Source organism: Mustela nigripes, chromosome 9 (genome assembly GCF_022355385.1).
Source record: "Mustela nigripes isolate SB6536 chromosome 9, MUSNIG.SB6536, whole genome shotgun sequence".
In the NCBI taxonomy this organism is placed as follows: Eukaryota; Metazoa; Chordata; class Mammalia; order Carnivora; family Mustelidae; genus Mustela; species Mustela nigripes.
The window spans coordinates 53,409,891-53,423,842 of NC_081565.1; the positions used below are offsets into that span (position 1 = coordinate 53,409,891).

At 41.9% G+C, this 13,952-nt stretch overlaps 1 protein-coding gene and 1 long non-coding RNA gene across 6 annotated transcripts in view; one reads left to right on the top strand and one right to left on the bottom strand.

Annotated features, from left to right (window-relative positions):
* NFIB (nuclear factor I B) overlaps positions 1-13,952 on the top strand; it is a 436,909-nt gene that overhangs the window by 145,204 nt on the left and 277,753 nt on the right. The window lies entirely within an intron of this gene.
* Positions 1,461-8,918, bottom strand: LOC132025129 (uncharacterized). The gene is made up of 4 exons (XR_009406426.1): positions 8,424-8,918; positions 7,871-7,993; positions 2,596-2,775; positions 1,461-1,596 (listed from the first exon to the last, which is right to left on the bottom strand). It is a non-coding gene; the product is annotated as an uncharacterized LOC132025129 (long non-coding RNA).

The window sequence follows — 13,952 nt, forward strand, 5'->3', positions numbered from 1 at the left end:
AAAAAAAAAAGTGACCTTTTAGAAGGGATGGCTGAGAACGGAAGTGAATCTTTAATTGGTAGAATTTTAAGCAGCATAAGTAAGGAAAGTGAAGAAATTCAAGTGAAGTCCAAGTGGTCACTCTGGCAGGGGGAGGGGCTCGCAAGTTGGCCCTACTCTATGCACTCTACATACTTTATACTCTTTGTTAGTTTCTTTCTTTTCTCTAATTATGAACCCACAGGTTTTCTAAAATGTCCTTTTTTTTTTTTTTTTTTTTTTTTTTAACAATGAAGGAAGTTTAAGCTCCAACCACAGTGTGGAAAAGAAAGAAAAAGATTGCGGAATATATAACCATTTATAAATATAACTTCTAGACAAGAAATGGCACTTGCCTAATTTGGAATTTCAAGAGGATGTGAAATTTTCTGCTCGTTAGTTATGAACACAAACACTTCCAAGATTAAACTATGCAAATAGTGGAGGAAAGGATCAATGATGGGCAAAAGTATTTATTTTGGCCATATGCTTTGAGACAATGCAATGCAAAACTATGTCCTTAAACTAGTGTCTTAAATACCGCATGATTCAAACAGAAGCAATCCATAAGCCTTGGACAATGCATTGGCATTACAGACGTTTTATAGGAGTATGACAGAGACTTGATTTCCCACCCAATACCTGACCTTCCCTTATTACTGGTTACAGAACCCTGAGTTCATTTGGGGCCGGGATTGTTTTCCTCCTAAGAGACCACACCTTCCAGGCTCCCTTGCAGCTGGGTGTGGCCCTGTGACAAAAGTCGGGCTAATAAATTATAAGTGAAATCATTTTGAGGCATTTCAGGGGAAGCTCTCTAAAGGAGTTAACTAAGCTAAGAGGGCATCCCTTTTGCCCTCCCCTTTCCTCTTTCATGCTTGGAGAGAACATTTAATGACTAGAAGGACGTCATGGCCTAAGGAGGGAAGAATAGAGATCTAGAAAGAGCCTGGGTCCCCGATGACTTTGAAGAGTCACCATATGAGCCCCAGATAGCCAGAGGTAGGATTTCTTTTCTGTTAAAAATAACCCATTGACCTTAAGTGTCTATCACTGACAGCTAAATGCAATTCCTAACTGATCAAACCAATTACTTCTCTTCTTTGGAAGAAAGGCTATCAGGATGAAATGAATTGGACATTCGTTCATCATCATTCCTAATCCTGGCACCTCGCTGTGCCTGTTTTTTGTTTTGTTTTGTTTTCAATTAATTCAATTTGAAAAAGACATTTTATCTTAGAACAACCCAGGGGCTCCGTCTTTAGTTCCTCACGCTAGCAAAATTCCTACCCTTTGTGAACAACCGTCTTTAGACTCACAGAAACCTCAATTAATAATCATTTTGCTCACAAGATGACTCTAGGGGACACTTACTCAGACACTGTGACTGTCACCATAGTTGTTGGAACTGAAGTTATATACACAGATGAACTTTTCTCACTTGTTTATTTTCCATGTGGGGTGTCTCATTTTAAAACAAACCCATTGTAAGTCCCCAGGCCCTAGATGTAGGCTGTGTTATGTATATCCTTTGAAACTTGTTTCTTCTTTCCTTCAGGAAGGAGGGGAGGTAAAAGCCTGAGTAAAAGGAAAAAAAAAATTAAAGAAAGAAAGGAAAAAAAGAAACAAAATAAAAACCATATTTTAACAAAAGGATTTTTGAAAGCCTTGGGAAATGTTGTGTTCACTCACATAAGGCCCCACTGTTTTAAACATATTTTACTATAATTTTTCCTTCAAAATTCTGACATGCAAAGTTGAACAGGGCTCTTTCAGTGTACAACCCCGGGACATGGAGAAATAAAAAGATCAGTATTCCAACTAATGCGTACTCAGTAGGAATCATAATATCGCATAATTGCTTGAAATTCACAGGCCTATCCGATGTCATCTTCAGAAATATGCAAGTTTCCCTTTGTTTTCTGACTTAGAGATATTTCCTTGCTTTAGGGCTTAACCCTTTTGTTGCTACCCCTAATTATTGAAACATGATTGGAAATGAATGTAGAGCCTGCTTCCTAAACCCACACCAAATGTTAGGTAGATTCCCCCAAATCTGCCAACTTTTGTTCTAACAGAAAAACAAAATATGTATTTAACTTTATCAGTGAACCTCAAATGTTCCTTTTTGCCTATTTCCTTTCCTACCTGTTTCTAAACACACGCACACACACATATGCACACACATACACACATACACACACAGTCCTTTAAATTCCCACAAAAATCTTTGTAAGAACAAAGAGTTGCTATTTCGGGGCATGTAATGACATGTTTAAAAGTTCATCAACTTCCCCCTTTAACAAAAATCTGGCAATGAGTCTAAAATAATAATTCACAAAGATTTAGAGAAAGAAAAATCCTTAAGACTTCTTCCTTTGTAACATTATGTAAATCATAAATATACCACCGGTCTGGAAGTGATTACAACAAGCTCTAAGACAAAAGATATTCCTAAGCAGACGCTGCTGACAAATGGGCTCTTTTCCCATTAACATAGAAGAAGATTTGGGAAGGTAAGTTCTTATAATAATTAAATAACAGATTCATGCCATCATGAAGAAATCCCAAGCGTACGTGTTCTAAGAATAAACTCTAAGTCCTGAGCCATAACTGATTACACGAACTCATCACACCAGTGTGTGTCCTCTTCTTCAAGGTGAGTGAGTCTTTCCGTGTTCCAGCATTCCTCCACTCTTCTCCAGGTTTCTCTTTGCTTCTCCATTGTCATTGCCCCTGACCTTCCAAACAGGATCCCTGGAGTGAAGAGGAGGAAGTATTATATAAACAGCTCATTCTCCGAGTGTGAGTCATTCCTGAATCAGCTCCCCCTTTCCCTATACAAGCGACACCCAGGCCTATCTAAGCTTCTCAGTTACTTGTAGGAAGCGTTTCTTTGTTTTGTCTTTCCCCACACCTTCCCAGAGGGCAAAGTTCTAACTTTTTCGCTCTCCTCCAGGCATTTCAACACTGGGATTGGACATTCGGTTAGTGGAACATGGAGAATTTCATTTTGCTTGGTAGTATAGCATGAGAAGCTAAGGTCAGCCAACTCAGAGGGACACTGCAAGGCCATTTTATAATTAAACAGAGCACCCGCTGGACTCCATGTTAAAACAGATGTTTCCTGGCCCCAGGTACTAAGCCAGCTCATAGGAAAACTGCCCAGAGCTTCTCCCTGAGCCAAGATGGGTCAGTGTTTGGAACAACTCCTGTCTAGTGTCTCTTACTGTAATTAGAGAATGGGGCTAGCTTTTGGTCATTAATTCCATTTGAAAAATAGCCATAGCTAAATTAAAAAAGGAAAAAAAAAAAAAGAACATCAGAGTGCTTTTAAAATTGAAAAACCCGATTATAAAATGGAGATAATTTATTGGTGATTTATTATTTCACACAATGTTTTAGCCCTTATATAAATTCCGTACAATGATTTGCAAAATTCTCCAAGATGATTTGCAGAATTTTCACTCCATTTATGAAATGGATAAAATGAGAGGCTCCTTGTGCTTAGACTGGAAAAGGGTTTACAGATTGGTTAGGACCGGGGCCTCAGACTCAGATGCCATAGTCTCCAGTGGGTCAACGAACAGAGCAACCGAGGGGAAGAACAATTGTTCTGCCTTTTCTCTCTAGTTTTCATTCATTTTCTTGTTTGCAGTAAGAGACATGGGTGCAGGAATAGATCTCTCTACTGGGAGGAAACCACCGTCCGAGCAGAGCTGATGTTTAGTTGCTGTGCACCTGAGGCTAGGACTGTCCTTACCGATTGAGGTCTCAGGGTGCTCTCAGGCCACTGAGTGATGCCCTTCACTGGGCATCTCCCCTTTCTCCAGGAACTCAGATCTTCCCATGATCCAGAAGCTGGGAAGAGCAAGTCACCCCCAGGATGTCGTTCTAGCACAAAGGTGTCCATTCTGATAGGTCAGTCCCCAGGCCTTAGTAGTGAAATATTTTCAATATTTGAGTACAAGCACAATGACAAATAGCAACTGGTATTTTTACCTCTGTGTAGGACAGACGAAAGGGCAAATGAACTTGATAAGGTCATTGGGACCCAGGAGAGCCCATGCTCTGTTAAAGGGGCAGAAATTGAGTAGAAATATGGGACCCATGTAGCGAGATCTTCTGATTTCTTAAGAGAAAATAAAACCCTGTGTCCTTATATAAAATCTTCCAAAGAAAGTGTCACCTCATTCAAACACTGTAAGGGGTAAACAGCATGCTTTTGTGGTTCCCATCTGGCCTAGGTGCTGCAAATTTGCAACCCTTCCCATTCCTGAGAGGGAGGAGAGGACTGGCGTTGGAGTGACTCACCCACACCCCCAGGTCACTCAAGTGACCTAGTGGCAGAGTCAGAACTAGAATCTAGAGCCCCTGACTTCCCCTCCAGTGAGAGCTGACTTTCTTTGAAACAGGTTCTATGCACCATGGAGTACCTTCAGGAGAGATCTGTAAACCGCATTAAGTAGAGGCATTGATATGTTAGGATTACAGTCATTTCTGTTAGTGTTAGCTCCTGGCAATAGCAAAATGAAGGGGAGTCCCTCCAAAGCTAACACCTAAAGACAGAAACAAGGGCAGAAGTTCCAGAGATAACAGCCTTGCCCAACCGCAAGAAAAGGTTGGTCCTCTGGCGGCTTGGAAATCACTTTTTAAACAAAGGCATTGACAGAACTCCAAGCAGGGTTTGAAAACATCTCCATGGCGAGGGTGACCCCAGGCAGAGTGAGAAAACATCAAGGTCTGAAGAAATTCCACTGGTAGGGGTCATCTAAATTTAATGGATCTCTAGTTCCACATGGTCCTGAGACCAATCTGCTCTTTCTTCACACCTGTTCTTTACCTTTGTTATTAAACAGGATTGTGCCCAGGGTGACGTCAAGTATTTGTAAAATACATTGGTTCATACATTTATCATGATGAGCATGGAGTAATGTACAGAAGTGTGACATCACTCTATCGTGCACCTGAAACTAATATAATATTGTATGTTAACTATACTGGAGTTAAAATTTAAGAAATACTTAATAAAAAGAATAGAGAACCTCAAAAACAAACCAAAACCAAAAAAGCAAAAAACAAAAAACAAAACAACAACAAAAAAAAACAAAACAAAAACCAAAAACAGATTTGTCCATAGATTAACTCACATTTGTTCAGGATTGGCTACAGGCTAGACCAGAATTCCCCAACATCCAATATTGTTGTAACTTCTACATGATTTACCTCTCTTCTACTGCTTTAATTTGCCCACTTATTTTTCAAAAAAGCTACGTGTTCTTGTTCCTTAAGTAGAAAAAAACTTGGGGCACCTGGGTGGCTCAGTTGGTTAAGTATCAGAATCTTGATTTCTGTTCAGGTCATGATCTTATGGGTGGTGAGATGGAGCGCCATAGTGGGCTCCACACTGAGCGGAGAGTCCACTTGAAGATTCTCTGCTTCTATCCCTCCCTGTCCCACACACGTGCACTCTCTGTCTCTCTCTAATAAATAAATACATCTTTCTTTAGAAGATTTAAGATTTTATTTATTTATTAGAGAGAGAAAACTCACATGCATGAGAGTATGTGTGTGAGAGAGATAGCAGGAGCAGGGGCAGGGGAAGAGGGAGAAGCAGAGCCCCCCACTGAGCAGGGAGGTTGAAAGGGCTCCATCCCAGGACCCTGGGATCATGACCTAAGCCGAAGGCAGATACTTAAGAGACTGAGCCACCCAAGGGCCCCCAAATAAATAAATCTTTAAGAAAAGAAAGAGAGGAAAAGAAAAGAAAAGAAAGGAACTATTTTTGTGTTGGGATTGCAGTTATATCAATGAATTAAGTAGCCCTTGACCTTGAGACTCCATGGACCATTGATACTAAAGAACTAAATAAACTTCTAAAGTAGAAGTGACGGGAGTGCTATGATACAAGCAGAAGGGGAGCCATGAATTTTCTTTGAGTCGCACAGAGAGGTGGAGGGGGCTTCACCTGGTATGTGATGTTGGTTGAGACTGGAATGAGCAGGAATTTCTAAGGGCGAAAAGGAGGAAAAGGAGGCAGAAGAAGCACCTGGAAGAGAGGCACAGAGTCCTACTAAAGTGTGTTGGGTGTTTGGGAGAATCAGGAGTGGTACAGTCCAGCTAAAGCCAAAGACACATGCGGAGAGTGGCAGGAAAATCTGACTGGGCTTGGTTGTAAATACACAGTTACATAGGAGGGAGCAGAGACGTGGACACCGAAGGTGAAGGAGCACGGCCCGAGGTCTTAGGTCAGGAGAGCGTCTGATCTGCTCGGTGTCATAGGAAGATAATTTTGCCTTCAAAAGGCTGGTGAGGGAAGGGGCTGAAGGTAAGAAGGTCAATTCGGAAGCGCTCCAAACTCCTCAGGCCAAGGATGGTGAAGCACTGATTGAGAGTAGCAGCTGGGAGGAAAAGGAAAAGCCAGGTTTGAACCCGTGTTTGTTTGAGGGAGAAACAATAACGCATGGTGACCAGTTCAATAAGGAAAATGGAAAGAGGGAAGACTGAACGCAAAACCTTTAATGTGTCTGCGTGGATAAAAAATGCCATCTGGGGCGCCTGGGTGGCTCAGTGGGTTAAAGCCTCTGCCTTCAGCTCAGGTCATGATCCCAGGATCCTGGGATCGAGCCCCACATCGGGCTCTCTGCTCAGCAGGGAGCCTGCTTCCTCCTCTTCTCTGTCTGCCTCTCTGCCTACTTGTGATCTCTGTCTGTCAAATAAATAAATAAATCTTTAAAAAAAATGCCATCTATCAGGATCTAGGGGGACGCAGGGCTTTCGGAGGGTAGGTGGGAGAAGGGAGAAATGGGGGGCTGGTTGATGAGGAGGAGCTTGGAGCTATTAAAGCTGAAATGCCTTCAGAGGACTCTGATCTCATATGAGATTTTCAACACTCAATAAAGTTTTATGTGTTTAAAAAAAAATAGAGGACTCTAATAGGTGAACCTCACCAAGAAAGCATTAAAACTGGAACTGAGGCTCAAGAAGGACGATGATCAGCCAAGAGCTTGACCCACGTAGAAATACTCTGAAAATGAGCTTTAAATCATAGGGACGGAAACTACTTACACTGAGAACACCTGCTTACGGTAGTTAAATAATTCGAAAGCTAATAATGAAAGAAAACACAGAATAGCACTATATTCTGCTTCCACAATATTTTCTTTTGGGAAAAAAGAAAAAAACAACAAACTTGGGAGATGGTTAAAGATGCACTGGGCTCAGAATCAGGCAGACACATATCTGAGTCCTGATCATGTTATTTTTTATATGTTTGACTTTGAACAAATTATTATTCAATCCTTCTTAGCAAGACACTTTATGTGCTTTGAGGCAGACCCTATTATGCGGAATGGGAATATAATGATTAAACGCTGCCCTCAAAAAAAAAAAAGAGTTTAAATGATCTTTTTTGAAAAAACTTGAAGACTGCAATGAGACGCTACCGTCTAGCAATCAACGTGATGCATGATACTTAGAGAATACTATGAACTTATCACTTTCTAAGTGCCAAGTCCTTTCTCGTCATTAGCTCATTTATTCTTACACCAAAACTATGAGGTAGATATTGATGTCGTTCCATTATGCAATTGGAGAAACTAAGCTTGGGCCCCTTGCCCAAGTTCACGGGGAACAAACGAAGAGTTCTCTGATTCCCCAGATGCCACACTGAGTGATGTAGGCCACACTGAGTGATGTAGGCAAGAGCGCCTTCTCCCTTAATGCCTGAAAATATAAGTAAGTGAACTAAAAGTTATCATCCAAGGAAGTGCCAGTTAAGATATATGGGACATTAACACGAGGATAATCAAAACTGAAACTAGTGAAGATTCCACTGGTATAAATATCTTACCATGATATGCAGAATGTCTGAACCAGGGATAATGTTCTACAAATGCTCTTCAGCAACTCGTAGATTGGCCACAGGCCCCACAGTCACTCAGGATGGACCTGACTCTAGGTACAGAATTGGTTCCTTCCGCAGACCATTTCCGGAAATGGGTAGGAATAAAAAGAACTAGTGAGTCAATAACTTACAATTAAAAGCATTTCGGAGGTAATTTGCACTCTTAAATAATGGAATACAACTGCATAGAAGTCTTTCTGGGGTGAGAATCTTTGTAACTCCACCTCCTTTCTATGTCTTCTCTTTGCTCTCACTCTGAATCACCCTCCTCATTTTGACCATACTATGGGGGTATAGCTCAGTGGCAGAGCATTTGACTGCCTTTTGACCACACTGGCCGGGTTTAGGTTGTCTTCACGCCTCCCAAGATAGCACTTGGCCACTTGTCCCCCACCTGGTTGCTTATGCTACCACAAGTTCTCCAAGCCTCTAACCCATCTAGTAGATCCCCATCGCCAAAAAATATACCCACATTCATGTAAGAGCACAGGTTACTTACAACCTTTTGGCCTTCATTCAATGCACACAACTTCTTAGGTCCCAAATCTGTGTTAGTCCACACCTCTGATTCTCTGTGCTTGCTGGTCCCTCTGCTGGGGTTGCCCTTCTCCAGGTTCATCTGATAACCTCCTAATCATCTTTAAACACAGAGTCCGAGAGTCATCCTCTCTGAGAAATCATTCTATTTTCTAGTTTTTGTATCCCACAACATTCTGTTTATTTCCGAATCTGTCCCACTCAGAGTTTTACTCAGTAAGTGTTGACTTCCCCCTTGAAAGAAGGCAACATCATCCTCCATATCTTTGCATCTTCATATCCAGGGAAGCCCCGGCGTATATAGTAGGAGCTCAATAAATATTGTTGTATTAAATAGAACCGAATCCCATTGTCATCACCCGCTGGTTAGTGGGCTCTCACAGGAGTATAATTTGTTGGTAGGTTCTGCATTTCATGCTTAGTGTGGTGGCAGGAGAGACATCCAAACTCTGCTACTTCTGGCCTAAAGAAAAAAGGGCTACTTGAAAATGGGAGGTAAACAAGAAATGGTAGAAGAGCCTGAACTATGCTCATTTTGTCCCTCCTGGAGTCCAGAAATGGGGATGTTAGTGCAGGCCAAGCCACTTATCTTATAGGATTCTGACCAGTTTTCTGAGAAAAAGAAAAGAAACGAGCGAGCAAAATGAAAGTCTGTGGTCAGAAGGTTACAGAAAGGAAAGGCACACGTTTCTGCTAGGGAATAGGAAGTGGTCTTGTCTTCCACAGCAGGGCTGTCTAATAAATCTGGAGAGTTTTATTGACTTCATAGGCGCAAGAATAACCACCCGGAGAAGACATCAGGTTTCACTTATTTTTTTGGAAAGTAATTTTTCACAGACGCGAGGTTAAAAGAAAGTGGTTGCACGGGCCTCGGCTGTGGTGGTGTGTCTTCTGGTATGCGTAATGCAACTGGATCTCAATTCTGGGACAATGCCCAGTCTCAGAGGTCTAAAGCCTCTGTTGAAAGCCATGAGGACAGAGTGTTGCCAAAATTTTATGTATGCAACTGTAGATCAATTGTCTTAGTGCAAGGATAGACTTTGATCAAGAGCGTCTGGTGGGAGGGGTTTCATTAAACACTGTTTTCAACTCTTAATTCTACAGCTCTTACGTCTACTTGCTGCTAAGTCTACCACAGACCCTGAATGGCCCTGACACAGAGAGAGACCCCTCCCCCAGCCCACGTCTGGCTCTCAGACGGCAGCAGTGACTGGCATGGAAAGAGTTCTTGGGCAGAAGAGATACACAGATACACTCGCTCCCTGGTTTTTGGTCTCATGTTAGACATATTCAAAAAGGAAAATGCTTGAAGTTCTCCCCGTCCCGCCTCACGTCTGTGATTCATTAGGAGAACTTGAAAACTTCCCCTACACAAAGACAAGCTTTCCTAAAAAAAGGATTGATAAGGCTGTATGTTTGTTGGATGAGTTCTTCCTTTTAAAAGTGTCTGGCCAAGAATAGAAAATGCAGTCCGTTTTAGAAGGTTTGAGGGCCCATTTCTGAACTCCTTTCAACTGTCCTCCTAATCATGGAAAAGATGGCCCCTAGGAAAGCTGCCTAAGAGTTTGCAACTTTCATGTTTGATTCTCAGGGTGAACCCTGTAGACAACTTCGCCCACAGGGCAAAGAAAACTTTTCTTCACAAGGTCATATTTCTTTCACAAACCAAGAAAGAGCAAGACAGATAGAGGAGCCTTGATCTTGGCCAGCTGGGTGGCAAATAGCGCCACCTGGTGTCTTGGAGGCCAGTTATCCTCAGAGCTCCCAGCATCTCCAGCAAAGTGGACGGGTCCTGGGATCTGAGGGTAGTAAGATCATTGGATTGAGAAGCAGGAAATCAATCAAATCTAAAACCACTCCATCTGAAACACATCGCCTTATTGTATAGATGCAAAAGTAAATGGGTGATTTTGAGAGGTAAGCAACAGAATCCTTTTTCAAAGGAAAATCTTAACTAATACATTAACAAACATTTATTGGGTCCTTGGCATGTGCCAGGCACTGGGCTAAGAGCTACATGTGTATAATATTACTTAATTTAATCTTCACTACTCTTAAATAGGCACTGTTACTGTGTCTGTTTTACAGAAGAGGAAAATAAAAGATCAACTTGCTCCAGATGACATAATATATGACCCACCACATGACGTTGATCAAAGCAGGGCACTTGTGGTGCAATTAGGATTGGAATACCATGAATCTTTAGCCGTCATCTGCTTCCCTCTTCCACCAACCTCTTCTGTTTCCCTGAAGCAACCCCCAGGCTTTGCGGAGCAGGGTTTCAAAATCTTTTGGCTGGATAACCCCTAAAGCCCCCCCCCCCCCCAACCTGCTCTAATGCCCGGTGATCCTAATTCTGGGGATGTAAACCATAGTAATCTCCAAAACAAGTTCCTAAAACCTGGATATTGGCAAACCTTGCTCTTCTTTCATAGGGCCGACTAAGCCCCTTTCCCATGTCTTTAAAGAATCGCTTTTTCACATTGCTCTGCACCAATAAACATAAAGATGAAATCAAGGACTGTTTCAGATGTAAACATACTGGCGCTCTAAGATTAAATATGTTGCTTACGTTAAAACTGCAGTACTGAGGTCAGGACCGATATCCATTTCCTGAATAATTAAGTTATTAAGTATTCTATAACACATTTGTTTATGCACTCAACAACAAATTATCTCTGAAAAATCCAGCTAGAAACAAAACAGCTAAAATCCAGCCAAAAAATAAGCATTAGGTATTAGCATTTTTACCTCTCACATTAGCTGGATGTCTGTCTGGGTATCGGCTCACTCAGAGCAGGGGGTTCATCAGGGAAAGGGGGAGACTTTTGATGTCTTTGTTAGCTTTTCACAAAGGCAAAAAAACCTCCACAGGCTGAACCTCTTAACTTCTAACTCACATCAGACATCCCTAAATTGCATGGTTTTAGTGTTGCTAAGGGGGGGTGGGGTGGGGAAACAGGCTCCTTCTCACAGTGTGGGTGAAGGTGTAAATCGGTATAAAATTATTGGAGGGCAATTTGGCAATAGCTATTAAAATTGAAATGCTCATACCCTTTGACCCAATAATAATTCACCTTCTGGGAATTCATCATAGAGAAATACTCGTACAACGGCTCAAAGATGTAAGAGTAAAATGATGTTTGCAAGAATATTTGGTACAGGGAAAACTGGAAAGAACCCAAGTGTGCATTAACAGGCAATTGGTTAGAGATAGTATGGTTTGGCCATACAGGACCATACCGTGGAGCCATTAAAAAGAAGATTAAAAAGAGGCTCACTTTTTTCAGACTGGCATAGAAAGATGTCTGAGACATATTGCTAGGTGGAAAACAGCATGCTTCAAAGCTGAAGTATAATCCCATTTTTTTTAAAATAATAAGTGAAATTTTTAATATATGCCTTGAAAAAAATGTTAACTGGTTTTCTCAGCTGTGTGGGATTATGGAAGATTTTCACTTTCAATGCTATAATGTTTCAAGCTATTTATATATGTGTGTATATATATTTATATAGATATGTCATTACTTTTGTAATCAGAAAAAATAAATGTTGCTGTAGCTTGGTCCCTTGAGAGCCCTGTTACAAAAGTGTAGAAGGCTAGTCCAAACCCATTAACTTTGCTGGAAAACAAAACTTAGCTGAAATTGGAATGGAGATGCTGCTTAACCAAAGGGAGGTCACTCATGGAAATTCTTCTGCCTTTAGAGTCTACAAGCCTTTGTAATAATTAGCCCACAACGAAATGTTCTTTTAAAGAGGAGCTAAGGAGGATAAATTAAAAACGCAGCCAGTTTTTGAACCACTGCTGTCGCTGACAGGCCGTCTGAGGACTGGCACTCGAAGAGGTCTCCTCTTTAACTGCGACTTGCCCCAGGTGGGGTGGAGGGAGTGTCACAAAAATGAAGAAGAGTTTGTTTAATTTTTGCACTTTCACCAAACTAAGATTTGGTGCAAGTCACCTAGCTCTGGGGCCGATTCCTACGGTGGCAGTGATGGTGGCAGGGGAACTACCGCTTATACAATTAAGGGGCCTGTTCGTTGCAAAGAATGCAAAATTACAAGTACAAAATTAGGTACAGCATTCTGAAGGGGCCCCTGGAAAGGACAGGGCCTTAAACTAAGCTTAATTAGCTTCCCAGAGATCTGCCCTGCTCTGACTCAGAGTTCTTCAACCTATAACAGGGGTGAGTAACGGGCACACTTCCTCTCCTTTAAGAATTACCCTGCCGAAGAGGAGTTCCGGTGTCATGCGTAAAAGCTAGAGGCAGCACCCCGGAGCCCTGGGACACTGTGCGATCTCTGTTCTTTGGGGGACACTTAAGTTTCTGCAGACGTTCGAGCTCTGAAGAATCTGTACTTGTTGACAGTGGCAGACGCCCAGTTCTTGATGCTCATAAAACCATGGCAGTCAGAGTTGGAAAAGATGTATTAGGTCATCAATCTAGATTCAGGTCCAAGACAGGATGGTTCACTATTGTAGTCATTCCAAGCCTTTGTCCAGGCAGCCTGGAAATGTCTTGAGGGCCTCACTCTTAGAAGGCTGTTCCTCTCTTCTGGTTACTGGGCAAGTTGTGGAGGTGTTTGAAGAAGGGGAAAAAAAAAAAAGCAGTTTAGAGTTGGAACCACACAAATACTTAATTATATCCATTCACCTAGATTTCTATCAGTGTTTTCCACATGAAGAAAACGATTTAGTGTAAAGAAACTCTTGGTCTCCGGCATAAAGTTGCCATCAGGGAACAAATCACTGATTTTTTCCGGTTCCTTGTATTTCAACTTTGGTGGTGAGTTTCTTTTTAGCCTTAGGAAAAAAGCTAACTTGCTGGGGTCCTCCATAGCCAGCATTACCAAGAAAGGGTAATAATGAAAAGCTGCTTTTGTTAATAGAAAGTGACTTCCTAAACACTTATTTTGGGTCTATTTACCTGTCTTTGGCGAACTTGATGTGTTCCCGATTTTTAGGTTAGGTTTTTATGGCAGTATAAAAATGGGGGATCTGGGGGTGTCTGGGTGGCTCAGTAGGTTAAGCATCTGCCTTTGGCTCAGGTTATGACCCCAGAGTCCTGGGATTCAGCCCCGCATCAGGCTCCCTGCTCAGCGGGGGCCTGCTTGTCCTTCTGCCCTTCCTCCTGTACCCTGCTCTGCTCTCTCTCTCTCTCTGTTGAATAAATAAATAAAATCTTTAAAAAAAAAGGGGGGGGTTCTGAAAGTTAAGTTTTTATTTTCTCATGTTTTCCTTGCAGTCCATACTGATAATGAAGCTCATTCCCAAAAGCTTCTGATGGCTACTTTTTTTGTAGCACAGAGAGGATTGTTCTAGACTGGAAGGAGAGTAGACTTGAGTCGTTATCCACTGGTGAATGTCTGCTGTATGTCCCAGTGAAATCTCTTATCCTTGTGCCTCACGAGTGTGTGATGGCCTGTGTGGGGTCGGCTTGCTTATTCTTTATGTGTTTGGCGGTTTATGGGATTGTTTATTTTGTTGTTG